The sequence below is a fragment of the Bubalus bubalis genome, chromosome 4 (genome assembly GCF_019923935.1).
Source record: "Bubalus bubalis isolate 160015118507 breed Murrah chromosome 4, NDDB_SH_1, whole genome shotgun sequence".
Taxonomy (NCBI): Eukaryota; Metazoa; Chordata; class Mammalia; order Artiodactyla; family Bovidae; genus Bubalus; species Bubalus bubalis.
This window is the reverse complement of record NC_059160.1, coordinates 155,967,307-155,994,711: the sequence shown is the minus strand read 5'-3', so window position 1 is coordinate 155,994,711 and position 27,405 is coordinate 155,967,307. Positions and strand designations below refer to the sequence as shown.

The 27,405-nt window shown below is 39.1% G+C and overlaps 1 long non-coding RNA gene across 1 annotated transcript in view; it reads left to right on the top strand.

Annotated features, from left to right (window-relative positions):
• The first annotated feature begins 4,945 nt into the window (after positions 1–4,945).
• The window catches only part of LOC123333459, a 35,075-nt gene continuing 12,615 nt past the window's right edge, over positions 4,946–27,405 (top strand). Inside the window, exons 1-2 of the long non-coding RNA XR_006550876.1 lie at positions 4,946–6,133; positions 19,985–20,147. This is a non-coding gene — a long non-coding RNA (uncharacterized LOC123333459). The remainder of the gene's footprint in view (positions 6,134–19,984; positions 20,148–27,405) is intronic.

Below are 27,405 nucleotides of genomic sequence, written 5' to 3'. Positions count from 1 at the left end.
GCAAGGACCAGGAGTCTCTTGGGAATAAGTATCTGAAACTCTCTCTCTTCCTTGTTTTCTCTCCAGGTAGATGTGGAATTACTGTGATTGGAGTGCTGAATGGGGCATTGCCCTGGGGCTTGCCAGAGCTGGGAAATCAAAATAAGGGACCTGAACAATAGTCCACAAAACTCTGGCATGATGCATTTATTCCTGACCATTGTGCTGAGTCTTTTTAAAGATTGTTTTAATACTTCTTAGTAGAACTAAACTATCTTGGTCTTTAAAAGGGGGTGGAGGAAAGGCCCTCTTTATCCCATCCCATTTGCTAAGTGTATTGTTTATCAAGAGAAATAAAGGGATACAGGGAAATGAGGGTAAGGAGAGGAGGGTGAAAGGAGGTGGATCAGCTTCTATTCACAGACTCCCTCTGGCTTGCCTCTGTCCTCTGCAGCCTCTGCAGCCCAGAACACTTCCCAGCTGAGTTCCTGCCACCTCATTCTATGAGCTGGGCTGGCCCCATGACGTTTCAACAGGAGCGTTTGGATCAAGTTCACATAGAGACACTGACATTTTGCAAGTTCATCAGAAAGGCAGACTGTAACCCACAGTTGTTCTTTCCAAGAGCAATTTTCGGTTTTCTCTGAACAGCCCAAATCGAAGTGAATGAGAGGTAGACTGAGAGAAAACGAAAGAATTTTTCTCTTTAGAAAGGTGGAGAATGAACCCCTGCTTTCATTGACTGCCTCTCATACACAAAGCACTCTAATCTGCTAGCTGGAAAGGATGTCTTACTCCACTGAACCTAAGGAGTCCTCTAAGCCATATGCCATTTATCACATTTCCTTTCCAATCTTGCTATACAGGTGTTATCCCAGTTGTACAAGTCAGGTCCGAATAAAAAACAGAAAGCACATTGATCTGGGATGTTGAAAACAATTTGATGAAGAGACTATTACAAAAGTATGGACAGGGTTAAGGAGACCACAAGTGAGGGTGAGGTATCCAGGGACTAATCACAGCAAGAAGCCATCACCACTCTATACCTGAAGGGGAAGGATAGGAAAAGGAATGGTAAGGTTTAGGTGAGAGTGACAACTATGAATGAGGCTGCCCTCTCCTCAGTTCAGTTCAAGTTGCTTAGTCATGTCTGACTCTTTGTGACCCCATGGACTATAGCACGTCAGGCCTCCCTGTCCATCACCAACTCCCGGAGCTTGCTCAAACTCACTTCCATCAAGTCAGTGATCCCATCCAACCATCTCATCCTCTGTCATCCCCTTCTCCTCCTGCCCTCAATCTTTCCCAGCATCAGGGTCTTTTCCAATGAGTCAGTTATTCACATTAGGTGGCCAAAGTATTGGAGATTCAGCTTCAACATCAGTACTTCCAATGAATACTCAGGACTGATTTCCTTTAGGACTGACTGGTTGGATCTCCTTGCAGTACAAGGGACTCTCAAGAGTCTGCTCCAACACGACAATTCAAAAGCATCAATTCTTCAGCACCCTCCCCTAGTTGCAGTCATAAACATTGCCAGAAACATCATACTTAGACAAGGAGGAAGTGTGTGTATGGATGGCAGAGTGGAAGTGGGGGATGGGTGGGGATGAGGGAGAGGGGGATAAATATCCTGAAATCTTCCCAATTATGACCTCTGATCTCCTGCTAGTGCCTTGTATTCTATTCTGTCAATTGAACCCAATCAGGAAGAAGCCTAGAGCTCTAGATTGCTCAAAGTCAGCCTGTGGTGGGTCCGGAGTAGAACAGAGATAGGTGGAGAATGGGTCAGGCATGGGAGCTGGCAGACATAATTACCAAACCATCTGAATTCCTTTAATGCATGGAATTAGGTAAAGATCCATAAGCACATTTTCTTTTCTGTTAATGAGTCAAGCACATTTGTGAAGTCCATAGGGAAGTTATCAGGAGTAGGGGTAATCTTTGTGCAGCTATTGAGCACTATGATTACATTATTGTAATAATATTATGATCATTATCCCACTATTAAACTTCAAGTTAATTAAGGAAGAGATCCTTTCTTGGTTTATTTCTATATCTAATCCCTTATATCCCTATTTCCCATCAGTGCTGTGGTGGGCACTCCCCCCAGAGTCGGCACTTTCAAATATTTATTATAGAAAACAAACATTTATAGAGAGGCAGCTCTTAATTTAGCATTAGTAAGAGCATCTATTAACCAGTACATCCTCTTGGAAATCTGTAGCAAATAGTGTTTCTCTAACTCAGATGCTGATAAAATTTTGTAGGAATATTCTGATGGCTGGACCATGTTTGTTAAAATGGGCTCTGAAGGCAACTTGAATCCTTGTGAAGATACTTTCAAGCAGAGTAAAATATAATACATATAAAATTAGAAAAAAAGGAAAGAAAGCCCATTACAGAAACTATTGAAACAGACATAAAAGAAATATAGATTTGAATATTTCATTATGAAACTAATCCCATATTTGTATTAGAGAAATAATCCTACTAATACTGTGCTATAAGCAGTTGCAAAGCACTTTTATAGAGCATACAATTGAAAAGAAAGTTAGTCTAGATATCTGTTAAACTTGCTAAACGTGTTTAAGAGAAGATAAGAGACACCCTTATTTTGACTCTTCTATTGGGAAAAAGACCTCATTAAATAATTCTGACCACAGAAAAGACAGTGGGATACAGAGGGGAGAAGCTAATAATAAACCTGAACCTCATTACACTCATAATCAGTGGTCAAGACAAACGCAAGATTGTTCATTGATCAATGTGTGATGGATAGGAAAGTGGGAATCCCTTGACCTAGCTCCAACAAGCTATTAGAAAAATGATGGTTCACCGGCAAGTACATTTCAGAAATTGGTATGGTTGGAGGCAAATGTTCATCTGGATAGACACCTAAGCCAGGTTCATCTGGGTAAGTGCATCTATGATCACCAAAATAATAGCATGTCCATATGAAAATGATGAGACTATATCAGTATTACTAGTAGGTGATTCTAGTGTCAGGGTATGGTCTCTAAGCAGGCTTCCAGCATGAGTACAGTGGTCACAGTTAGTGAAGTCTTGTATGTCCTCATTGATATAAAGGCCGTATGAATATGTGGAATAAGTGCAGGGGGCCTCACGAGTTGCACGTTGTACAGGAGTAACTTTGGAATGCTGGCCTCGGTGACTAGGATGTATAATTGGTACTTCAGCACAGATCGGCTACGTCTCTTCCATACTTCCACTCCTTGATCTCTTGAAAGTTTCACTTAGAGCTTCTGTTGATCTTCTACTCTGATTCATCTGCACGACCATCAGCTGAAGAGGAAAGGCTATGAAACTGAAGATTCATTTGGGCAGATGAGGTTACACCCTCCAACTTTTCAAGATTTCCTTGAAAATAATTTCTGATCAGCACTTTGGCTGCTTGGCACACATGATACAGAAAAAGTGAAGGCTAAAAAGTCTTCTTCATTCTGAGTCTATCTGAAATATTTTAGGCTATTGGTTCTCCTTTTTACTGTGTGGCCCTGAAGACAGTCTTAATGATAATGGCCATGTGAGACAGCAATTACTGCATTTGGCTGTAGAGAGAGATAAGTGTGAGGGATCAATTTTTAAAACTTAACTTTTTATTTTGAGATAATTATAGGCTCCTATGCAGTTGTAAGAAATAGTAAAGAGAATTCCATGTACCCGTTACCCCGTTTCCACCATGGTGACATTTTTCAAAACTATAATATCACAACCAGGATATTTATTTTTATTTTTTATTTTGTGGCAGCACCATTTGGCATGTGGGATCTAACCTGTGCCCCCTACATTGGAAGCATGGAGTCTTGATCAATGGACCATCAGGGAAGTCCCCACAACCAGGATATTTACATGGTTTCCGCAAATCTTATTCAGGTTTTCCCAGTTTTACTTGTATTTATTTGTGTGTTTGCCTGTGTGTGTGCTTCTGGTTTTACACAATTTCTTCACATATGTAAGTTTGTTGTAGCTACCGGTACAAGCAAGATACAGACTGTTTCCATGGCTGCAAATTTACTCTTGTTGCTGTTTTATAACCACACCCACTTTCCTTCGTCTACCCTCTCCACTCCCATTTCTAACCCCTAGCAACCACTAATCTTTTCTGCATTTATTAAAGATCATATCACATTTTTAATGTAAATGGAATCATACCATATGCATGTTTTAGAATTCAATTTCTTTCTTTTTTTGGCCCAGCGTAATTCTCTAGAGATTCATCCAAGTTCTGTGAATTGTATGATCTGTTCTCTTTTATTGCTGATTAGTATTCCATGCTATGATTATACTACAGTTTCCTTAACCATTTACTCATTGAAAGACATCTGGTTGTTTCCAGTTTTTTGCTATTACACATAAAGCTTTTATGAACATTCGTAAATGGTTTTATGTAAACATAAGTTTTTATTTCCCTGGGATAAATGACCAAGAGTTCAATCATCAGATCATATAGTTGTTACATATTTTCTCCTTTAAGAAATTGAAAAACTTTCTTCTGGAGTGTCTGAACTATACTACATTCTCACCAGCAATGTGTGAACATGTCTTCATGTCACCAGGATTGCAGCTGCTGGGTTGTATGTAGCTGCATGTTTAGTCTTATGGAGACAGCATACTCTTTTCCATGCCAATCAGCAATGTATTAGTGATTGAGTTTTTCTTTATACTTGCCTGCATTAAATGTTGTCAATATTTTATATTAGACATTTTGCGTTTATCTGATGGGTAATGATCTTGAATATCTTGCCATTTGATTATTTGTCATCTGTATATCCTCTTTGTTGAAATGTTTGTGTATGTCTTTTATCTATTTTCTAACTAGATTGGTTTTTCTTTTCATTACTGAGTTATGAGAATTGTTTATGTTTTTTAAGTACTAGTCTTTTGCCAGATATGTGACTTGCAATATTTTCTCCCTTTCTATAGCCTATCTTTCCATTCTTCTAATAGGGTCTTTAGCATAGTGAAAGTTTTAATTTTGATGAGGTGCAATACCAGTTTTTCCTTTTAATGATCATACTTTTGGTGTAAAGACCAAAAACTCTTCTGCTGGGGTTTTATCTTGTTCCTTTGTCTGGATGTTCCTCTGCTGCCTCATTGTATCTAAGTTGCCTCTTGTATTTTTATGTACATGATATATTAGTTACATTTCTTGACCTTGGAGAAGTGGCCTCTGTAGAAGTTGTCTTATGGGTTTCAGCACTCCCCTCTTGTCATGCTATGCTCCTCACCCAAGCTATATGCTCTTGGGTTTCCCCTAAAAGGGCTCCTTGGGGCCTTCTGTTTTTGGCAGGCTGTGTGGGTGGTCTTGGAGGCTTGGTTGGCCCCTAACTCAGTTGCTTGTCAGGCCCTGCCTTGTGTGCATGCTGCCGGCTGCTGGTTAGCAGGCCCTGCTCAGGAGGTGGCTGACGGCAAGACCCCAGGGGACCTGAGGGCTAGTGCTGGCTTGCTGATGGGTGGAGTCAGGGTCCAGAGGACTCCAGTGCTGCTGCCCCTAGATGGCGGGTGAAGCCAGGTCCTGGGGTTAGTGCTGGATTATGATAGGCAGTGCCAGGTCCTAATGTTTGCTGTAGGGTCCGGGGGTCCCAGAGCTGGTGTCATGTCGCCTGGGGGAGCAGTTCCTGACACAGTTGGGCATGGGGTCCCAGGTGTGCTGAAGCTTGTGTTGGCCTGTTAGTGGGCAAGGCCAGGACCCAATTGGTCCCAGAGTAGGTTCTGGCCTGCTAAGGGCAGGCTGGGTCTGAAGCCTGGGGGATTGCGATTTCCTTGCGTCTGTCTGATATCTGGCCCTGGTGGGTGAGGCTGGTCTAGAAACTTGTGCACATTTCCTGGAGGACAAAGCCAGTGCCTGCCCACAAGTGGGTGGGACTTGTCTGGAGGAGGCTGTAGATTCAGGAAGTCTTTAGGAGTATGTGTTGATGGGACTGTGTCTCTGCCCAGCTGTTTGGCCTGAGGCATCCTGGTGAGGACACCTCCAGGATGTCAGGTGGGGCCAAGTGTGGCCAGGTGTTGTGGCTAATGAGCTAACAATGCCTCCAGCACCAGCTTCTAGAACAAGCTCCTAAATATGGCTCCCGCTGCCGCGCACCCTCTCACCTCTTGTCTCTCCGGGAGACTCTCCTAGAAGAAGCAGGTAGGTCCAGCCCAGAGGGCCAGCTCAGGTTCCTATCAAATTACAGCTTTTGTGCTATCTCCTGTGCATATGAGGTTTTGTATGCACCCTTTAAGAGTGAAGTCTCTATTCATATCCCTTTCCCCACTCGGGTCCTGTGGGGCTCCCAAATTTAAGCGCCGCTGGTCTTCAAAGCCAAATGCTCTGGGGGCTCATCTTGCTGGGGCAGGACTCTGGGACCGGGGAGCCTGAAATGCAGCTCAGAACTCACTCTTGTGGTAGAGCCTCTGCATGATTATTCTCCGGTTTGTGGGTCTCTCACCCCAGGGTGTGTGGAACTTGATCGTATCCCAAGTCTGCCCCTCTTACCTGGCTCCTTGTGGTTCCTTTTTTATGTTTTGTTATAGACAATCTTTCCTCATAGGTTCTGGGCTTGTTCATCAACAGTCCTGCAGAGAGTTGTAATTTTGGTGTGCTCCTGAGAGGAGGTAGCTCAGGGTCCGCTATCGTGAACATTCTCTGAGAACAGCCTTCTCTGGTCCCTGCTACTTCCTTTGGTCTCTGAAATCCTGAGACAACATTCAGTCTTATAATTGAGCCTATCCAGGAAGTTACTCAGTACTGGGTCACAAAATTTGAAAAGCAGTTGTAATAGCTAATGTTACCGAATTAAGTTGTAGGAACCCCGCTAGAGCCCTAGCCTGGCAGATGCTCCCTGCCTGAGGGAGGTGGGGAGTGGGGTTGGTGGGCACCCCCAACCCCATTTTTCCATTGGGGCTGGAGCAGCCAACAAGGAAACCGAAGCTAAAATCAATTAAAAATGGACACAGCACAAGCTTCATGGGTGGTGAAAGGAGAGGCAGCAACTACATTCACACATCAACCTCTCACCTACTTTGTGAGGATTTAATTTTAAAGATTAAAGACAAAAGAAGGAGGAGTGAGCCTAATGATGGGGAGGCATATTCATTAGTCAACTGGGGAAAGCCCAGGGCTCTTTTGAGGGAGCGGTTGCCATCCTCTTTTTACCCCTTTTTTGTCCTTGATGTTCAGTCATGGCATTTAATACGCATGAGCACTAAGTTGCTTTAGTTGTGTCCAATGCTTTGCAACCCTTTGGACTATAGCCAGCAGCCTCTTTTGTCCATGGGATTTTTTAGGCAAGAATACTGGAGTGGGTTGTGTGGGTTGTCATTTCCTTCTCCAGGGGATCATCTTCTGTGACTCCTGTGTTGCAGGCAGATTCTTTACCTGCTGAGCCATCAGGGAAGTCCATTGTTTAATATGCTGATGTAATAAAATCAAGTTATGTTGAGACTCAGGACCTATTAGAGGTCAGATTCATGCCCTCTTGGTTCCAGCTGATTCCATCTGTTTTTTTAATTTCTTCATCTGTTGCTTCCTTTAACTTAAAAGGTTTATGTTAATTCCTGCTAAAGATGGGGGACTGCAGGTTTTGAGCAAGGATGGAGCTGTTAAAGGTAGGGGTTGATGGATTTGGAGCAAAGACCTGGAGCAGCTCTGGCAATGCTAATAGAATTAAAGGAATAAAATGCAGGCCCTGGGGTCTCAAGGGGAAGAAGAAAGGATGCTTTTCTTCTCTCCCTTCATCTTTTATCTCTGCTTATCTCTTTATGTTGAACTCACTTTTTGCTGTTGTAAAGAAACTTTTTCAGTGGGACTGTGTTGGGTCTGACTGTAGGCTTAAACTGATAAGATTAGAATATCATGAACTCCTAACAAGACAGAAAGTGTATTGCTTGGGAATTCTGGGAGAAAAGTTCTTGGAAGGATGATGACTGGCTGGACTAGGTCCAGAGAAAATCCATCAGACAGTATCTGTGGTGAGATGAATGGAGTATTCTATGGGGATGGGGAGGGGAGAGGAATGGGGAGCTGTGATTGACACCATTATGATTGACATTACACATGTCATGAGGCAAGTGAAAGCTTAATTCTGCAACCTCAAGGGCTTTTTTTTTTTTTCCTTTCCAAAGAATATCTTAAAAGATGACCTCTTTAGAATATGAACCTTGTCTTGATTGAGGTACATCCAAGTATTTTCAGTATTTCTAATGTGTCTTTAAACTAATTTGGTAGTACCGTCTTCTATGACAGTGGTTGGTCACATCACTGGTCAGCCCCCTGTAATGGAAAGTAAACACCCACCACTTGGTATTAAAGAAAAGTTACAGGTGAGCCCTTTAGATGATATTTGCTCACTGTGTGGACACATGGGTCCTGGTGCCCAGAGGATTCAGGAAGGACCTGTTTGGCAGATAAACCAACTAAAAGTGGCAGCATCTGTCGTAGTGACCTTCAGTACTTCCCTCTAGCTCTGTCTCTGTGAGGTTCAAGCTCAACCTTCCCCACACCAGTTCTTGGCCTTCTCTCATCTGTTGTATTTAACATAAGGAATGCCCTACGCATCTCCCAGTTGCTAACCTTCTGTCAAAGCCCAAATCACTCTTCTCTGCAATCAGTCCTCTAAAAACCATGGAATTCTTTCTCTGAAATCTGGAGTCACTTTATTTTCTTCTGTCTACCTTTGCCAGCAAAGGTCCATCTAGTCAAGGCTATGGTTTTTCCAGTAGTCATGTATGGATGTGAGAGTTGGACTATAAAGAAAGCTGAGCACTGAAGAATTGACGCTTTTGAACTGTGGTGTTGGAGAAGACTCTTGAGAGTCCCTTGGACTGCAAGGAGATCCAACTAGTCCATCCTAAAGGAAATCAGTCCTGAATATTCATTGGAAGGACTCATGCTGAAGCTGAAACTCCAATGTTCTGGCCACCTGATGTGAAGAACTGACTCATTGGAAAAGACCCTGATGCTAGGAAAGATTGAAGGCAGAAGGGGATGACAGAGGATGAGATGGTTGGATAGAATCACCAACTTGATGGACCTGTGTTTGAGCAAGCTCCAGGAGTTGGTGATGGACTGTGCTGCAGTCCATGGGGTCGCAAAGAGTCAGACACGACTGAGAGACTGAACTGAACTGATAAGTGTAGTAATTTGTACTCATGTCTCATACCACCCTCTACACAAACACACACACATGAATATATTATTCTTGAGTTCTTTCCTTAGTATTATCTTTCTTGCAGCTAACAACATGACAGATGTTTGAGGAAGGATCTATGGATTATTGCTTTTTTCTAATGTCTTTAGTGATTCCTCATCCATTTCCCACTGGAAGGTCCACTTTACATTTTAAACATGAGCATGAAGCCTGCCCAGGATTGCTCCTCTAGCTTTCATATGACCAGGCTATTAGGCACATTTTACTTTCCCCAGTTATTCTACCTTGGTATACTCTTTCACTTCTGAGGCTGTAATTTATGATTTCCAAGTTCGAGTTGCTGATGCTGAAATGAGTCATGCTGAAATGAGCCACCAAGGCACTGAACCAATGCTGAGACTTAGTCAGCTAACCTCACAGGATTGGTCCTCCCAGGCTGAGAAAGTTTAATTGGGTCAGCCAATTACAAAAATGTAGTATTTCATTAGTGGTTCAGATGGTAAAGAATCTGCCGGTAATGCAGGAGACCCAGGTTTAATCCCTGGGTCGGGAAGATACCCTGGAGGGGGACATGGCAACCCACTCCAGTATTTCTTGCCTGGAGAATCCCACAGACAGGGGAGGCTGGCAGAAGACAGCCCATGGCGTTGCAAAGACTTGGACACAATTGAAGCGACTTAGCATGCACAATATTTCATTCCTTTCTCATGGTAATTTCTATTTTGAAAAAGAAAGTGAAACTGAAAATGTTAGTCTCTCAGTCGTGTTCAACTCTTAAGGACCCTAAGGGCTGTAGCCCACCAGGCTTCTCTGTCCATGGAATTCTCCAGGCAAGAATACTGGAATGGGTTGCCATTTCCTTCTCCAGGGGATCTTCCCAACCCAGGGATTGAACCTGGGTTTCTGCATTGCAGTTAGACTCTTTACCAGTGACCTGTCAAGGAAGCACAGTGCTTATTTAAGCATTTGTCATGCACAAATGACAACTTTGAGGCTGACTCAGTAATATTTTATCTAGAAGACATTTAAAAAATTTATTTTATTGAAATATAGTTGATTTACAATGTTGTGTTAATTTCTACTGTACAGTAAAGGGATTCAGTTATGGCCTTAGGATTTTAAGTTCCATAACAGTGAAGGAATTTAACTTCACTAGCTGTTGGAAATTGTATAATCATAGCTATACATTTACCTGAGTAACATAAATATTTTACTGCTGCAATGAATCATCTCCTTTCATAAATATCTCATAAAATAAGAATGGTAATTTTCTTTTAATTCTAGGAAAGAGCTTGTTTCAGGAATACACCACATTAATCTTCATGTTTGTATGAGCTCTGATCCTTAATTTACTAACCAGTGTTGTTTCAAATGCAGGATGTGAGCTTACCTGATCTTACATCAGAATCTATTAACTGTGAAGAATATCAGGGTCCCCCTTACTGTGTCTCTTTTAGGAAATGACTTTTTCCTATTGGGCCTATCTTCAAAGAAACAGTAAGGACATTCTCTCCAGATCCCAACCTGAATTTTTAAATGCATGCTTTCATCTCTTTCTAGCATCTTTCCAATAGCAAAATATCTCCTCTGCTCAAATTCAGCACCATGGTTCCCCTCTTAACTACTGTGGTCTTCCTTTGGTCTGTATTTATTTTATGGGCTGAAAGTCTGCTAAATGAATCTTGGGTTATACTATTTGCCTTACCTGTTTCTAAACTGCCTGAAATAGAAACTATTTTTTTTTAATGGTTCAGAGACATGTAAGTCTCTTTGCTTGAAACTCAATCTTAACTGCAGTAGAGTGTTTTGCCTTAAACTGCTGATAAATTTAAAGCATTTCACAAAATAAAATAGCATGGTGTCAGATTTACCTTGCATTCTAATTATTTGTTTAAGAAACATACCCAGAAGCTTCAATACATTTTAATAGGCAACTAAATTCTATTTTCTTGCTTTACATACGCTAAATAACTAACCCACAACAGGAATAATGTCTTTATTCCTTTTAGCTCATTAAGTAAGCAAAAGAAAATTGTAAAGGAATTTATAAAGAAAGGAAAACAGCACTAAGAATTACCTGAAACATATAATTGACTGTTTGAAGTCTTGTTTTGGGCTATGAACTCCTTTATTTGTCAGTTCTTCTTTTAGCATTTAATTCTCTCAGCATTCATTCATCCAGTCTTTAAGTAAACATTTAAATATCTGTTATTCTGAGTCACTGATTTAGGCATTGTTGTAAAAGTCATGATCCTAGCCATTTATGAGTGTGCAGTATAGAAAGCAAGATGGTATACAAGTCAGAAATTGAAATATGAGGTAGTAACGGTGGTAGCCCGTCACCCTTCCATTTGTTCAGTCATTCATTAATTCATTATTTGGTTCATTAATATTTTGGAATTGACACAATATATCAAATATGAGCAGTACAAAGGCAAATAAGACTCAGGTTACAATATCAATTAACAGGGTCCTTAGGAAATGACAGACACATACACAAAACTGATGTATCAAATGCAATAATAGAGATATGTGCGAGGTATTATGGGGAAAAGAGAATGGGAACCTTTATCCTTGAATGGGAATTGTGGAAACTCTTATCAAGAATACCTGAGGAAAGAGAAAGGAGAACTTTCAAACTATGACATACCACATAAGCAAAGGCAGAGGCATGGAACAGTATGGAATGTGGGAAGAATTACAAACATTTTCATTTTTCTGGAACAATATACATAAAGGAAGGAGTGGTGAATGAGGCAGGCAGTCCTTTGTCATCTGCCAGAGAACACAGAGGAGGTGTGATCCCTCTTAATCCCTACTGTCATCTTCCAAACATATAGTAAGTTCTCCCTTCCTTTTGTCTCAGACCCATGTCAACTGTATGCTCCACATCTCTTCCCCCGTCTCTCCTCCACTGAAGTAATAAAAGACAGAAAAATGAAATTGGCAGATCTCGTGACTTTCCCTAAAACTGCTGCTTAAGTGTGAGGTGCACCAAGTCTACTCACATTCCATTAGCTGAGACAGTCTTCCCCATGATGTATGTGTGAATAATGCAGCAGTGATAATCAAAATTATGCATGAGCACGAATCCATCAGACAGTGGAATCAGATTCTAGTCATCCCTTGCTATGCACGTGTTATTACTGCTATCGCTGATGTGAGTGAAATATTGGGGAATCCAGAGAAGAGGCTGGGTTAGCTACAGCAGTGTGGAACTCTAGGCTATTCAAGACTGTGGGTGCTTACCAATTAGTAGAAAAAGCATTTCAGCATTTCAACAATTAACTTACGTTGGTATGTACTGAATGACTATTAGCCTGGTAAGTGTGCATGTGTGTGTGTGTACATGTAGGCAAATCAAATGTGATGATAAGGAAAATACAGTATTCTTGGGTTATTCCTTATTTCTGGTTTGGGTGGTCACTTAGGGAAGTGATGCTGAATAAGAAACAGACAATGAAGGAGGAAAATGATTAGGAAAAAATATCAGTTTCATATTAATTATTATATACGCTAAAAATTTCAGTTGCTGGTTTCTTATATCATTCAGGCCTCAGAGGAGAGTTCTTGCTGGAGATAAACTGGATATTGTTGTATTGTCAGGATGTGGGTCATAAAGACACAAAATGCACAGGCATAAAGCAAAGGTTGATATAGTAGTACCATTGAAAACATACAATTTATGAATATCAAATACTTAATTAACTTTTATAATGAAAGTCATATAATGCTTGAAGAATGTGATATATTATGGCAGGCAGACTCAATTATTTTAATATAAAAAGTATACAATCTTAATAAATAAAATAACAATCCAACATTTTAAATTAATAAATATAAATCAATATGAATGGATTATAAACATATAGGATGATTCCAACTCATAATTACATTAATATGACTTTTTAAATATTTGACTTATCAAACAGAAATATAAAAATATTCCAAAATAAATAGTGCTGAACGGGATAGAGGGAAACGCACACCCCGTTTGCTACTGCTGAAAGTGTTCATCTATGCTCTTTCTTTGGCAACCAAAGAACATTAAGTTAAAAAATTCTGTAAACAGAGTATCCTCTAATTTCTGCACGTGAAAAGTAGACATACATGGAGACTTACAAACACATGTGCTTTTTCTGATAGACTATTTAAGAAACTTAGCTGTGATTGTTTCTTTGGAGAGAGACAGGATAATGGTGAAAGAAGAGTTCATATACTCTGACATAGACATTGAATTTTATGTTTAAATGTTCAAAATTTTATTGTTGTTTATGTTACTTTTATCACTTCTAAAAGAAAAATATTTTACGTGCATATAAATATTTGATAAAGCAGTGTTTGTAGATGGCCACTTAGACATAGGAAATAATCTGGCAGATTTATAAATGTTTTAGAAATATCCCTAACACAACAAGCAATTTCAAAACAATTCTTTTAGTGGCTTGCATGCAAATTGCTCAAATGCAGTTGCGCTTAACCTCTCTAGAATTTGAAGATTTAAAGAAAGAAAACAACCTGCAGTAAGACTTGGGTTTTAAGAATCATATCTACACTTTAAAGTGAAAAAATGAAACTATGTAACAGTATATTCACTCAGTCTATAATGCACTCGAAGTATCAGCAAGTCTGGTGATTCTATATATTATCCCTGTGCCCAAATCACAATGAGGTTATGTATAAACAAACTAAAAGATTAATCTCCCTGACTTTTTGGCCACAAAAGCTCAAATATTTACTCTTTTCTTTTGGAATATATTTGCATAATAAAGATTTTATGTTTTCTAGACTTCTTTTATGGAAGTGGGAGAAAAACAGTTTTATCGGCTGTGAGATTTACATGTCAATATTGAATGAGGATAGGAAAAAATGGAATATTTACCTTATTTCAGAAATTTGAAGGAAAGCAGACTGAAAATGATCTGAATTTTTGTTTTTGGCTTTTGCTGACTGGGGTAATAAAGGTTAAAAAGGTATCTCACATTTCTTAAGTCACTCTTCAAAATTCAACACAGTGGAAATTTGAAGTAAAATGTCCTTTCTTTAGAAGCCATGTTGCTTTATGTTTAAAATCCTTATTTCATCAGATAGGTTGTGCTCTGGCAAGAAAATTTCAAAATCCCTCCTGTGTTCCTGATCCTGTGAGCCAACACTCAATTCATTTGCAGATTTTCACAGGCTCTGCAGATGACTGTTGGATTAGAATTATATTATTTTAACATATATGATGTTAGATTACCATATATGCTTGTCAGACTAGAGCTATATTGTTTCACCATATATGATGTGGTGGTTTAGTAGCTAAGTTGGGTCCAACTCTTTGTGACCCCAGCGATTACAGCCCACCAAGCTCCCCCGTCCATGGTATTTCCCAGGCAAGAATACTGGAGTAGGTTGCCATTTCCTTCTCCAGGAGATCTTCCTGAGTAGGCATCAAACACATGTCTCCTGCATCACAGTCAGTCTCCTGTATTGCAGGATGATTTTTACCACTGACACACCAGGGAATATGTGATGCAAATCCATAAATGCTTTCTGAGGAATACCTCAATAGGTAAATTATTCCAATGGAATGCCAAGATGATATTGGCAAAATTTTAAAAAGCAAAGTGAAAGTCGCTCAGTGGTGTCAGACTCTTAGACTCCTCTGTCCATGGAATTCTCCAGGCAAGAATATTGCAGTGGGTTGCTCTTCCCTTCTCCAGGGGATCTTCCTGGCCAGGGTTTGAACAGGTCTCCTGCATTGCAGGCAGGTTCCTTATGGTGAGCCACCAAGAAAGTTACAAGAGTCAGCTTTTAAAATTCAAACACACTTCTGTTTCTGGCAGCTATATTTACTTAGGTGTTACATGCTTTCCTTAAGTTATTCAAGGCAAATTATCTAAATTTTCTTCTTAATGTCACATGTAACTCTCTATTTTCTAGAATCTTATACTTATGTGTTAATTTGGAAAATGTATATAAAACTTCAGGTTATTTTATTTCTTAGAAAATTTAACTCATAGTTACGAATATCTAGGTTTTGAAATGATAGTCTAATACAAAATTATACATTAAACTTGTTTCCAATATAATTGTTCTCAATTTTCAGATGACAAAATTAAGAAAGTAAAGTAACTTGCCCAAGGATGCAATGTTATTAAGAAAGAAAGAAATATGATCCCTGAGCTTGAGCTGCCTGACTGGGCAAACACTCTCTTTTCACCATCTTTCGTAGTTCTGTCTGTCTTTTAAGGTTATTAAAATAACATTTATTTGTTAAAAGTTAAGAGCTTTCCTTCCCACCCCTAGGAAGAAGCTGCACAACTTTCACTAGCTATTTTCATCATTTGGAAAGATACTGTATAAGTACTTCCCAAAATAGATCCATTGGGTCCACAGTAAGCTATAGTGAAATCCTAGAAATTAGTGTCCAGTAAAGCTTAACAGATCTTGACCGTCTGCCTGCCATGAGGCTGCACAGTGTGGCCAGGCTTGTCTAATCAGTGTCCTCCTTCTCAATGCTGTTGTAGCTACAAGGCTACGCTCTTGTGTGTAAGCTGTGGCCATGAAATTGAAATAAGCTAAATGACCTACAAGGAACTGTTCCAGACCCAGCTCCATAAAACACTGGAATTGACTAAAATGAATTTATTTTCTGAGCCTGTGTCTACTAGGGTGGCCAGGGAAGTCCCTGCAATCTTTTTGCCTGAAATAAAGAAGAAAAAGGGAAGCTATGGTTCTAATCTGAATCTTCATCCTTCGTCTGGTCATGGAAAAATGTCACCTTACTTATTCTGTTTAGCACAAATTCTGAGTCATTCTATCTCAGATACCATACAGTTGAAATATCAACCTGGATTCAGTAAGTGGAGAAATGTTTACAATTAAAGCACTGTATGATTAGAAAGTCTTGTTTTACATGGATATGTCATGAAAGATATGTTTAACTCATCTGTACAATAGTGTTGTGATCATCTCCTCTTCTCCCCACTGGTAGAAGAATCCTGTGCCCTAAGTCATATAAGTAAATGAATAATACCCAACAGTGGTTTGATGAGATTGTTGTTGTTCAGTCACTAAGTCATGTCCAACTCTTTGAGACCCCATGAACTGCAGCATTCCAGGCTTCCTTGTCCTTCACTATCTCTTAGAGTTTGCTCAAACTCATGCCCTTTAAGTGGGTGATGCTATCCAACCATCCCATTCTCTGTCTCCCCCTTCTCCTCCTGCTCTCAGTCTTTCCTGGCATCAGGGTCTTTTCCAATGAGTCAGCTATTTGCATCACGTATTCAAAATATTAGAGCAGCTTCAGCATCAGCCCTTCCAATGAATAGTCAAGGTTGATTTCCTTTAGGATTGACTGGTTCAATCTCCTTGATCTCCAAGGGACTCTCAAGAGTCTTCTCCAGCACCACAATTCGAAAGCATCAATTCTTTGGTGCTCAGCTTTCTTTATGGTCCATCTCTCACATCCATACCTGACTACTGGAAGAAACATAGCTTTAACTATATGGATCTATACTTTGACTATACTGATGAGATTGACAGTAGTTTATTAGTCACATATACTCACAACCCAAACATATTATAGCATGAACCAGAGGGGCTAGGAGAAGCAGGCTTTGTAGTAACACAAGGATGGAATGCCCACAGCTTCCCATGGGAGGATGTGATTTGTTTGAATAATCTGATGGTTGGTAGGGAGGGGAAGGGCTTCCCAGTTGGCACTAGTGGTAAAGAACCAGCCTGCCAATGCAGGAGATGTAAGAATTGAAGGTTTAGATCCCTGGGTCTGGAAGATCCCTTGGAGGAGGGTATGGCAACCCATTCCAGTATTCTTGCCTGGAGAATTCCATAGATAGAGGAGCCTGATGGGCTAGGATCCATAGGGTTGCAAAGAGTCGGACACAGCTGAAGCAACTTAGCACACACGCAGGACCTTTGCTTAGTCACTGAGCTATCTAAGCAAGCAGAGAGGTGAAATCTATTAGGTTGCTGAGGAACCATTGGGAACCAGGTTGGATGCAACTGGTCTGATTGATAGTGGAAACAGGAGGGCAGGGACCCTTTCCCACTAGGTGGGGCATATCTGGTTTCTGGTGAAGGTCAAACATGTCAAAGCAGTATTTGTAATTTTAGATCTTATGATGCAAGTATCTGTAATAATAATTTTCTACCACGCAGAGCTCTTAGGAAAATCAGTGAAATAATTGTGTGAAAATACTTAGTAAAATGAAATGTTTTCAAAATCCTTATTTATTCATATTTCTTAGTAGAAAAACATTGAAACCTCATTCTTAGTTTCTACTTATGACTCTATATCTATATAATAATTTATTAATAAGTGAAGAATATACCTTAAATCTTATCCGTGGATTTACCTCTACTCCTTGCCATTAATAAGTAGAACAGTTGGGTATACAGCATTGCTGTATATAATGCCCATCCTCCATTGGAGTAAATTGGAAATGGATTGTGTGAGTAATGCAAGTGGTATTATGAAAAGAGAAATAGACCAAGGAAATCAAGATAGTGACAGCCTGAAATGTTCAGGAGTCTTTAACACCACTCTCAGGCTTAATCATTTGCTAGAAGGAATCATAGAACTCAGAAAAGCTATTTTACTCATAGTCATGATTTTTTACACCCAAAGAACACGGGCTAAAATCAGCCAAGGCAAGGGAACACCAGGCAGCATCCCAGAGTTAGCAGGTGTGAACTTCTGCTTGTCCTCTCCATATGGAGTTGTTTGGATGGCACCTGTTTTTCCAGCAACAACATGTAAAAATGCACTTGGAGTATTCCCAATAAGTGAAGCTCACCCAAGCTTGGTTTCCAGGGTTTTCACTGGAACTTGGTGAGGTACACATGGGTGATTGGCTACCCACTCCAGTATTCTGGCCTGGAGAATTCCATGGTCTGTATAGTCCATGGGGTTGCAAAGAGTCAGACATGACTGAGTGACTTTCACTTCACTGGCCGTGTACACACGGGTGACCACCTGAATGGCTGACTTTAGTCTCTAGACCCTTCAGAGGCTGAGCTAGTTAGTGTTCCAAGTTCCTCTGCCTTAAATCATGTTATTAACATTGACCATCCACATATCCCAACACCTCTGGGCAAACAAAGCCACTCTTGTTGAACAGGATTTAGGGGTTACCTTTCAGGAGCCAGTGGCAAAGACCACATCTCTCTTTGGTCAAGGTTAATCGATTACTTGTGACTGACATTCTCTTTCTTACTCAAACACTAATTCACCAGCTTTGATAGCATTGGATATGGTTACCTCACCTGTAAAATAAGAGGGCTGGGCTGTATTAGTGTTTTTCACACTTAGCTTTGAGGAGGATTAGGAGATTTAAAAAATTGACTGAGGTATTATTGAATATGAAGATTAAGGAAGCTACTGGGAAGTTGCCCGAATCAAAGCAATTCAAAGCAATTTATGTAGTGGACTTTTACCTAAGGCTTAATAGAAAAAAAGTATTTTCTGAGCACTTAGAAGTAGAAAATTCCTGGAAATGCACGGTTTCTGAGGTTCTTTCCATGTCTAGTGTTGGAGGATAGCATAGTTTTAAGAAAAGACAACATATTGTCATATAATTATTTGGATACTTTGTATTTAAATATAGTAGTATGAAGATAAAAATATATTTTTTTAAATTCTGAAGTTATCCTGAACATTTATATAATTATTCTTACAAAGCTGCCCATGATTATTCATGATTATAATAACATTCTTTGATTGGTGGTAGTTTATGTAACAGAAACTTCTTTAACATCTCTATAGATTTTTTCTTGAACCCTATTATGTAAGTTCCATTTCTCCATTTTCCAGATGAGTATTTGGTTTTCCAGTGTATGAAAACTCAGGGTAGTTAGAGTACAATAAATAAAACAAATTGATGCTTCTGTAAGAGAAATATTAGGTCCTCATAAATTATTAGAAAATATGAAATACATTCAGATACTTTTGCACAGACTAAAGAGTCTGAAGACAGAAGTAAATTTTTGTATTATCTATTCTAACCCCATTCAGTCAGCTATTTCAGCAGAGAAGTTGAGGATAGACTCTTGCTCTATAGTTCCCTTTGAACATAATTCTGATAACTTAGAATTTCAAGATGTTTGATTTATAAACGGAAGAAAATTCGACATATTTCTCACAAACAAAATTGTAAGCTATAGTACCAAGATTAAACATAATTTGAAAGACATCTTGAGGATGCATAGACTAGGAGTTAATTGAGTGTTAGTTCCAGCTCTAAAACTCATGAATTCTATGTCTTTGGATGCTACACAACTCCTTTTTCATCCGTTTTTTCGTGTGACTAATGAGGGGGATTAATCTGAGTCTCCTGGTTTTTGCAGTGCCTGAAGTTGATTGCCTGGCCTTTTTATAGTTTAGCTACATGTTAGATATTTACAACCAAAAAACTTAAGATGTATTTTTTCCTTATTTTGTGAGAAATCATTTCACCGCGTCTTAATCACTTGTCAGTGATTGCTTCTTACAGGGCAGCTGGGCAGGTTCAAAATCTGCTGGAACTTCACTAGTATGATTTCCTATATTTTATGCTGTTCTCAAGTTTCTTTGCTGCTATCATAAAAATTTGTTTGGCTGTGTAAAAGCCTTGACATTTGTTTTCCAATTCATTTGACCTTTAAGAACAACAAGTACACACTCCCAGTTTTGCCACTTCTATTAAATTACCAGCTATAAAGGGCACGCATTTACTACTACTGCCAGTGATTACTAAAAAACTATGCTTGTGTGGTTCCAAGACCGTGGCGTGTTACTGCTTATATAATGTAAGCTATGACATCATGCCACGCTCCTGATGTGTCAGGCCTGTTTTGTTCCATAGATGGCTGGAAGTCTGAAGCTGAGAACAGGCAATGCCTATGGTGCAACCAGATTTAGTGGCGGCAATTACAGTGAAGTGAAGTGAAGTCGCTCAGTCGTGTCTGACTCTTTGCGACCCCGTGGACTGTAGCCCATCAGGCTCATCTGTCCATGGGATTCTCCAGGTAAGGATACTGGAGTGGGTTGCCATTTCCTTCTCAGGGGATCTTCCCGACCCTGGGATTGAACCTAGGTCTCCTACATTGCAGGCAGACGCTTTACCCTCTGAGCCACCAGGGAAGCTGCCAGGGCTATTACACTAACCACATCACTATCATGGGTCCTTTCCCTTCGATGAGATAACATTCTCAGTAACAGTCACACCCAAGCCCTTAATTTATCTTCTTTGTACAGATGGGATTGTACACATGGATCAAATCACTAAGTTTTAATCTGAAAAGTGCATCACCCATTCCAACTCCTATGCAATAAATAAATCTTGACTTAAAACCTGAATGTAGAAAATCAGAATGCTCAAGTGAGAATGCTCCCTTGAAAGCAAAATCATTACAACCACCTCTGAACATATGAGCTAATAACCAATAAAAAACACAATTTTGTGTGGAAAGCTGCAACTGGTAACCAATACATTATTTCCACCAAGTTATTCCACATTAGCAAGAAGTTCTGTATATTCTCCAAACTATATTATAAAAAGTTTATATTTAAGCTAAAATCACCACAGTAATTAAAATGCATCATACATTTTGAGTTCACTTTGAATGAGTGAGATTTTTCAACTAACCTAAAGTAAAGCAAACCAATTAGGAAGCCATCTGGGTAAAATTAAATTTTAGGAAATGACAAGTAAAACATGAATCCTTAACACTGTCATGGCTTCCAGTGATTCTCAGAAAGATCTACTAAAGATCTAAGTTATTAACACTTAACCCTTTAAATTGGCTAGTGTTTCTCAACGTTGGGTATAATAACCTGTGTAAATTAAAATAAATATGAATGCCTAAGCCCATCACAGATATCTTGTTTCAATCAATCTGTTTGTAGGGTAAGGCACTAACATTTTAAAAAGCTTTTTTCAAGTTATTTTATTGTATCATTAGGATTTAAGACTCCTGACTAAGATGTACTTAATAGCATCAAATTTCCATTTTTCTCACTATACATTAACAAACCACATCCTCCATTTCCCTTGGTTCTTGAAGTTATATTATTTGTTAATTTATATGTTGTATGTGGGCTTTTAGAATATTTTGATAGAATAATGTAAAACACTTTCTTAATGTTTCTCTAAAAATGTCACCAAAATGTAAACATTCTCAAATATTCTTATTTGCTAATAATGGGTGTTTCTTTCATCCTCTTCTTTTTCTCCTCTTCTTGTCCTCCAGTCCCTTCTTCCTCCACTTCCTCCCTCATTTGTTTCAATGTTATGAGTCCAGTTTCATATAATCTATTTGTAGTTTTTCAACTTCCTATTCCAAATGAATTCATCTCTACATACTAAATCTCAAGCTCACATTTTTGGATTTATCTGAAGTGTGGTATCCTTAGGTCAGTTTCTTCCCTCTACTTCCTGACTGGTAGATGATAACCTCTTCAACCTTTAATAATTATGGCTTAGGGATCTTTCAATTGCATTTCCATTAATACCTTTTGGGAGTCACTTAATGTTCTGGTGCTCTTATTTTTTGGTCCTATAACCATTGTCAGATATACTTTTCAAAGAATTTGAGTGTTCTTGGCAATGTTTGAAGAGGAACTTAGAGATTATCTAATTAAATATCTTGATTTTGTTAAGACAAAACTGTAGCTTCATTTTAATATTTAGGCTAAAAAAGCGAGGTGCCAAGTTTTGACTCTGATAGCTAATATACATCAACAGAAACATTAAATAAAGGGAAATAATTTGGGGAGTGGTATGGTGGGTCATGCTAGCTTTGTCCTACTATCTGTTCTCTCCTTTTTACAGTAATAATTACCAGTGTTTGTAGAGCACAAGATTGCCTAGAATAAAATCTACATATGCCCATCCTTTCTGCAGCGATATGTGATATCTAAAGCTATATATTATATCTACAAAGATGGTAAAAACAGCTTCCAAGAATTGTCTATAAAGTGGCATGCTCTCTGTTCTTTTCCCCCATTTCCAGTGGGCTGGAGTACATCCATAATATAGTTGGAATTGTAGCCGACATCTTGTTCTGTGATGTGGTGTTGGGATTAGAAGTCATGTCAATGGCACCCCACTCCGGTACTCTTGCCTGGAAAATCCTATGGACGGAGGAGCCTGGTAGGCTGCAGTCCATGGGCTTGCTAAGAGTCGGACACGACTGAGCGACTTCACTTTCACTTTTCACTTTCATGCCTTGGAGAAGGAAATGGCAACCCACTCCAGTATTCTTACCTGGAGAATCCTAGGGACGGGGGAGCCTGGTGGGCTGCCGTTTATGGGGTCGCACAGAGTTGGACACGACTGACGCGACTTAGCAGCAGCAGCAGCAGCAGCGTAACAGAGGGACAAAATGAAAAGAAAGTAGATCCCTGAGCCAGTGGTTTGCCAGTCAGCTCTAGAGCAATAATCACTGTCAAAGAGGAGCAGAGCCAGGCATTTGTTAAAGGAACAAGACAGATTTTATTTTTGCTCCTGCAGTTGGAGAAGAGAGAGACTTCAGTATAAATTGAGTTCAACTCTAATCCAGGCAGAGATGACTGGGAATTTTAGGGGAGAATGACGAATTAGGAGGAATCAGGTAGGGTCTGGAGCATCAGGAGTGTGGAAAATCACAAAAATTGGTGGGGCTGCTTTTTAGTAACAGACAAGTCAGGTGTTGGCTCAGTGTATATATTTGCAGTTTGGTTTGGAACAAATGGTAAATTCTTCTGGTAGCCTTGAGTTTTCCAAATCAGGAACTTAACAGGTCTGAGTCATCCGGGGATATGGTCTTGAGTTGCTGGAAATCATGCTAGTGTCTGTTCGAGTCAAGTGTTGGGGATCAAGGAAATCTTTTGTGTTGAGAACTTTCTGAGTCTTCTGAGAAGATGGCTCAGAGGAGCCTGATTAAATTTTGGAAAGGACACAGTGTTTCACTTCCAGACATCTTAAATATGAGCATGAAATTAAATTCAAAGTTATTTAATACCATCTCAGGCTTGTTGAACTAAAGTATTACCAATTGTAATGAATACAAGTTATCTTCTTTAAAATAGATTATATTAAATATTGATGATGAGATATATAATAGCTTGTATCAGGCAAAGAGTTTATATTTGATGCTGAAGTTCAGGAAAAAGATTAGGACTAGGGAAGATTAACAAGGATATAGTATTGACAACTCTATGAAATTGAGTTTCTCTGCAAAGGATGAGAATGACTAGGGAAGAGAAAACAGCCAAGGATAAAATCTAGAGGCAAGCCTGCTTTTGGTTATGTCTTAAATTAGTTTTCAAAAGTAGTGAGGGGTTACTTCTATCTCTTTTTATTTTTTCCTCTCCAGCTTTATTGAGATATAATGGATAATTAAAATTACATATCATCTTTACAACTTGAGGGTTTGATACATGTGTGCATTGTGAAATAATCACCTCAAGCTAATTAACATACCCATTTTCACAGAGTTATGACTTCTTTTATTCTTCCTTTCTTTTTCTGTGTTAAGAATACTTCAGATTTACCTCTTAGCAAGGGCTTCCCTGATAGCTCAATGGTAAAGAATCTGCCTGCAATGCAGGAGACCCTGGTTACATCCCTGGGTTGGAAAGATCCCCTGGAGAAGGAAATAGCTACCTACTCCAGTATTCTGGCCTAGAGAATTCCATGGACTGTATAGACCTTGGGGTTGCAAGGAGTAGGACAGGACTGGGTGACTTTCACTTTCACCGTCTTAGCAAATTTGAAGTGTACAGCACAGTATTATTAATTCAGTTCAGTTCAGTCGCTCAGTCATGTCCAATTCTTTGCGACAGCATTCAACTTCAGCTTCCTCGGCGTTACTGGTTGGGGCATAGACTTGGATTACTGTGATATTGAATGGTTTGCCTTGGAAACGAACAGAGATCACTCTGTCGTTTTTGAGATTGCATCCAAGGACTGCATTTTGGACTCTTTTGTTGACCATGATGGCTACTCCATTTCTTCTAAGGGATTCCTGCCCACAGGCTAAAACTATGCAAGACTCGAATGCTACAGAGTTATTCAAGATAAGACCCTTGTGTCTGAGTACAATAAAAAGAAGGATTAGCAAAAAAACACAGCTGCAAATCTTTGCAATTTGTGCAAACCCCTGTTAACCACTGTTCTACTCTCTGCTTTTATGACCTTTCAGTCTTTAAGAAAACAACAGGTTAATACATAAAAGATGTAGAGAATGTTTGATAAACACATTTAAGTGGGAGAACCTCCTATCTTAATTTCTTCTCAAACCAATTCTTCCCAGTTAATAGGTGGAAAGCTCATTTCTCCTTGTTTTACATTTGTTCTGCATTGTTGTCTAATCTGAAGATTCTCTAAAGACTCTGGTTGCTGTGAAACATTCTCATTTGTTTTGCTTTTTTTATTCCTAAGTGTTTCTAGTCATTGCTTCCCATCTATATGATTCACTTGTGCTTATGTGATAAATACAAAACAGAAAGTAGTTTTTGTTGCAGTATTAAAAAGAATTCATAATTTGAAAAACCTTTATAATGTACTATAATCATAAAAAATGAAACTTTATGCCAACATTATATTGTGTACATCTCTCAAATATCATATTAACTTCTTAATGTGCATTATTATAGTCAATGAATTTAACACCATGCAGACAGTTACCTAAAGGTAGCGTTATCAGGGGGAAAAAAAACGGAATATTTCCAAAGTGAAATTTTGATCTCCATATGAACCTTCCCCAATGTGATTACAGTCATAATGAGGGTAGAGACTGGGGCTTCTTAAGAGACAACAAATAAGCAACAACTTTATAGAAGTATGGTTTATATTTTTTCTAACATTGTTGACTCTGGATAACTTGATTTCTAGTGTTCAAGGCCCCACCTCTACTTCAGAGAGTTAAAATATGGCCAATCTATTAAAGAGAAGGAATGAGATCATCAGCCCAGCAAGCAAAATTTGGGATTCCTATCTATGATCGTCTCATCATCTGCCTCATGGGTTCTCTAAAGACATACACTAAAGATTAAAATTGTCCTTTGAATGTGAGGTTTAGAAAAGGGCAATGGCCCAAATGGTTACTGGGGTATTGTTAATAATCCTAAATGCTTTTCTTCAGTTTAGTTCAATTCAATTCCATTTAGCTCATACCTTTTGAGTATTAGCAACAGGCTAAAACTATGCGAGACTCTAATGCTACAGAGTTATTCAAGATAAGACCCTTGTGTCTCAGTACAATAAAAAGAAAGATTAGCAAAAAAACACAGCTGCAAATCATTGCAATTTGTGCTGTGTATAAGACAACATGGTAACAAAGACAATGAACTATTGAGAGATTTATAGAGAAAATGTGACTTAGGGAAGAGTACACTGAAAAAATGATGCTTGGGTTGAGTAGAACTAGTGCATAAATATTACCAAGAGAAGAGGAGGCAGTAAACAGGGGAAGACATCTGTCTGTGTAGAAAGGAGAATGTGATATTTAGAAAAAGTTAGGCTTTCCTAGTAGCTCAGATGGTAAAGCATCTCTACCTATAATGCAGGAGACCTGGGTTCAATCCCTGGGTTGGGAAGATGCCCTGGAGAAGGAAATGGCAACTCCCTCCAGTACTCTTGCCTGGAAAGTCCTATGGACTGAGGATACTGGTAGGGTACAGTCCATGGGGTTGCAAAGAGTTAGACACAACTGAGCGACTTCACTTTCACTTTAGGCTTCCCTGGTAGCTTAGCTGGTAAAGAATCTGCCTCCAATTCAGGAGACCCTGGTTCAATTCCTGGATCAGAAAGTTCCCCTGAAGAAGGGATAGACTACCCACTTCAGTATTCTTGGGCTTCCCTGGTGGCTCAGATGGTAAAGAATCTGCCTGCAATGAGGGAGACCTGAGTTTGATCCCTGGGTTGGGAAGATCCCCTGCAGGAGGGCATGGCAACCCACTCTAGCACTCTTGCCTGGAGAATCCCATGGACAGAAGAGCCTGGCAGGCTACAGTCCATGAAGTTGCAAAGAGTCAGACACAACTGAGTGACTAAGCAAACAGAGCTAACATACGGAAGACAGGTAGAAAAGGAGGTTAAAAAGGTAGAAAGAATCTGTATCATTTATTGCATGGTTAAAAAAATTTACTCTAACATGCAACGGAGGCTTTTAAATAGAGAGTAATAGTTGAGATTTGTGATTTAGAAATGTGACTCTGACATCACTGTAGATTAAGAGCAAGAAGAGTGGAAGAAAGGTGTAATGTGGGTGTTCAGCAGGCTATAATTGACTGTTTGTAAAATCCATAGAGAAGATTGATGTTATTGTAAAAGTGCTCAAAGAATAAACAACTGAATTCATATCAAGGCAATAGGAATGGAGAAGGAGAAAAGAATTTAAGACATATTAAGGAGGTAGATGAAGAGAACTGATGGAATATGGAAAATGAGAGAAAAGCAAGTTTCTGTGATGATTATGTTTTGTGTTTGATAAAATGTAATCATTCAGTTCAAGAATGTAAAACAGCTAACACTGACCTTTAGAAAATAAAAGAGTAGAAAATTGTAAGACAGTCATAAGTACCACAATTTGCTCATGTGAGTTCTTAAAACATTCTAGGTAAAAAAGACTAAAGGCATCAATGTAAAAAAAAATGAAGAATTATTGTGTAAGTTAATTGATAATGCATTATATTATGCCCAATTATTTCTGAATTTTTACAAAGGCGAATGAAGAATCATGGGGTTGTTGATTGGTACCTGAGATAATTATAGTTTTTAACACATATTTTGTGGTTGACATGAACAGATAAGTTTTTTTGTAGAAGTTTAACTTTGGCATTTATTAGCTTTTATATACAAATAAGAACTCAAAATATTATATTCATGATGTATGAATTTGCCCTTTTAATGATATATATATATATATTTCACTTTCTTTTAATGATATATTATTAAGCGTTTAGCACGTGTAATTGACTGATGGTATTCTGAATATCAGCATAATAATAACTTATGAAAAGATTTATAGATGTTTGAATCCAGACACCAGTGTTACAGAATTTCTCAGTGGATTCTGGTAACATATGTTTCTTAGGTTCAGTCAGTTCAGTTCAGTCACTCAGTTGTGTGCCACCCCATGAATAGCAGCACGCCAGGCCTCCCTGTCCATCACCAATACCCGGAGTTCACCCAAACTCATATTCATTGAGTTGGTGATGCCATCCAGCTATCTTATCCTCTGTTGTCCCCTTCTCCTCCTGCCCCCAATCCCTCCCAGCATCAGGGTCTTTTCCAATGAG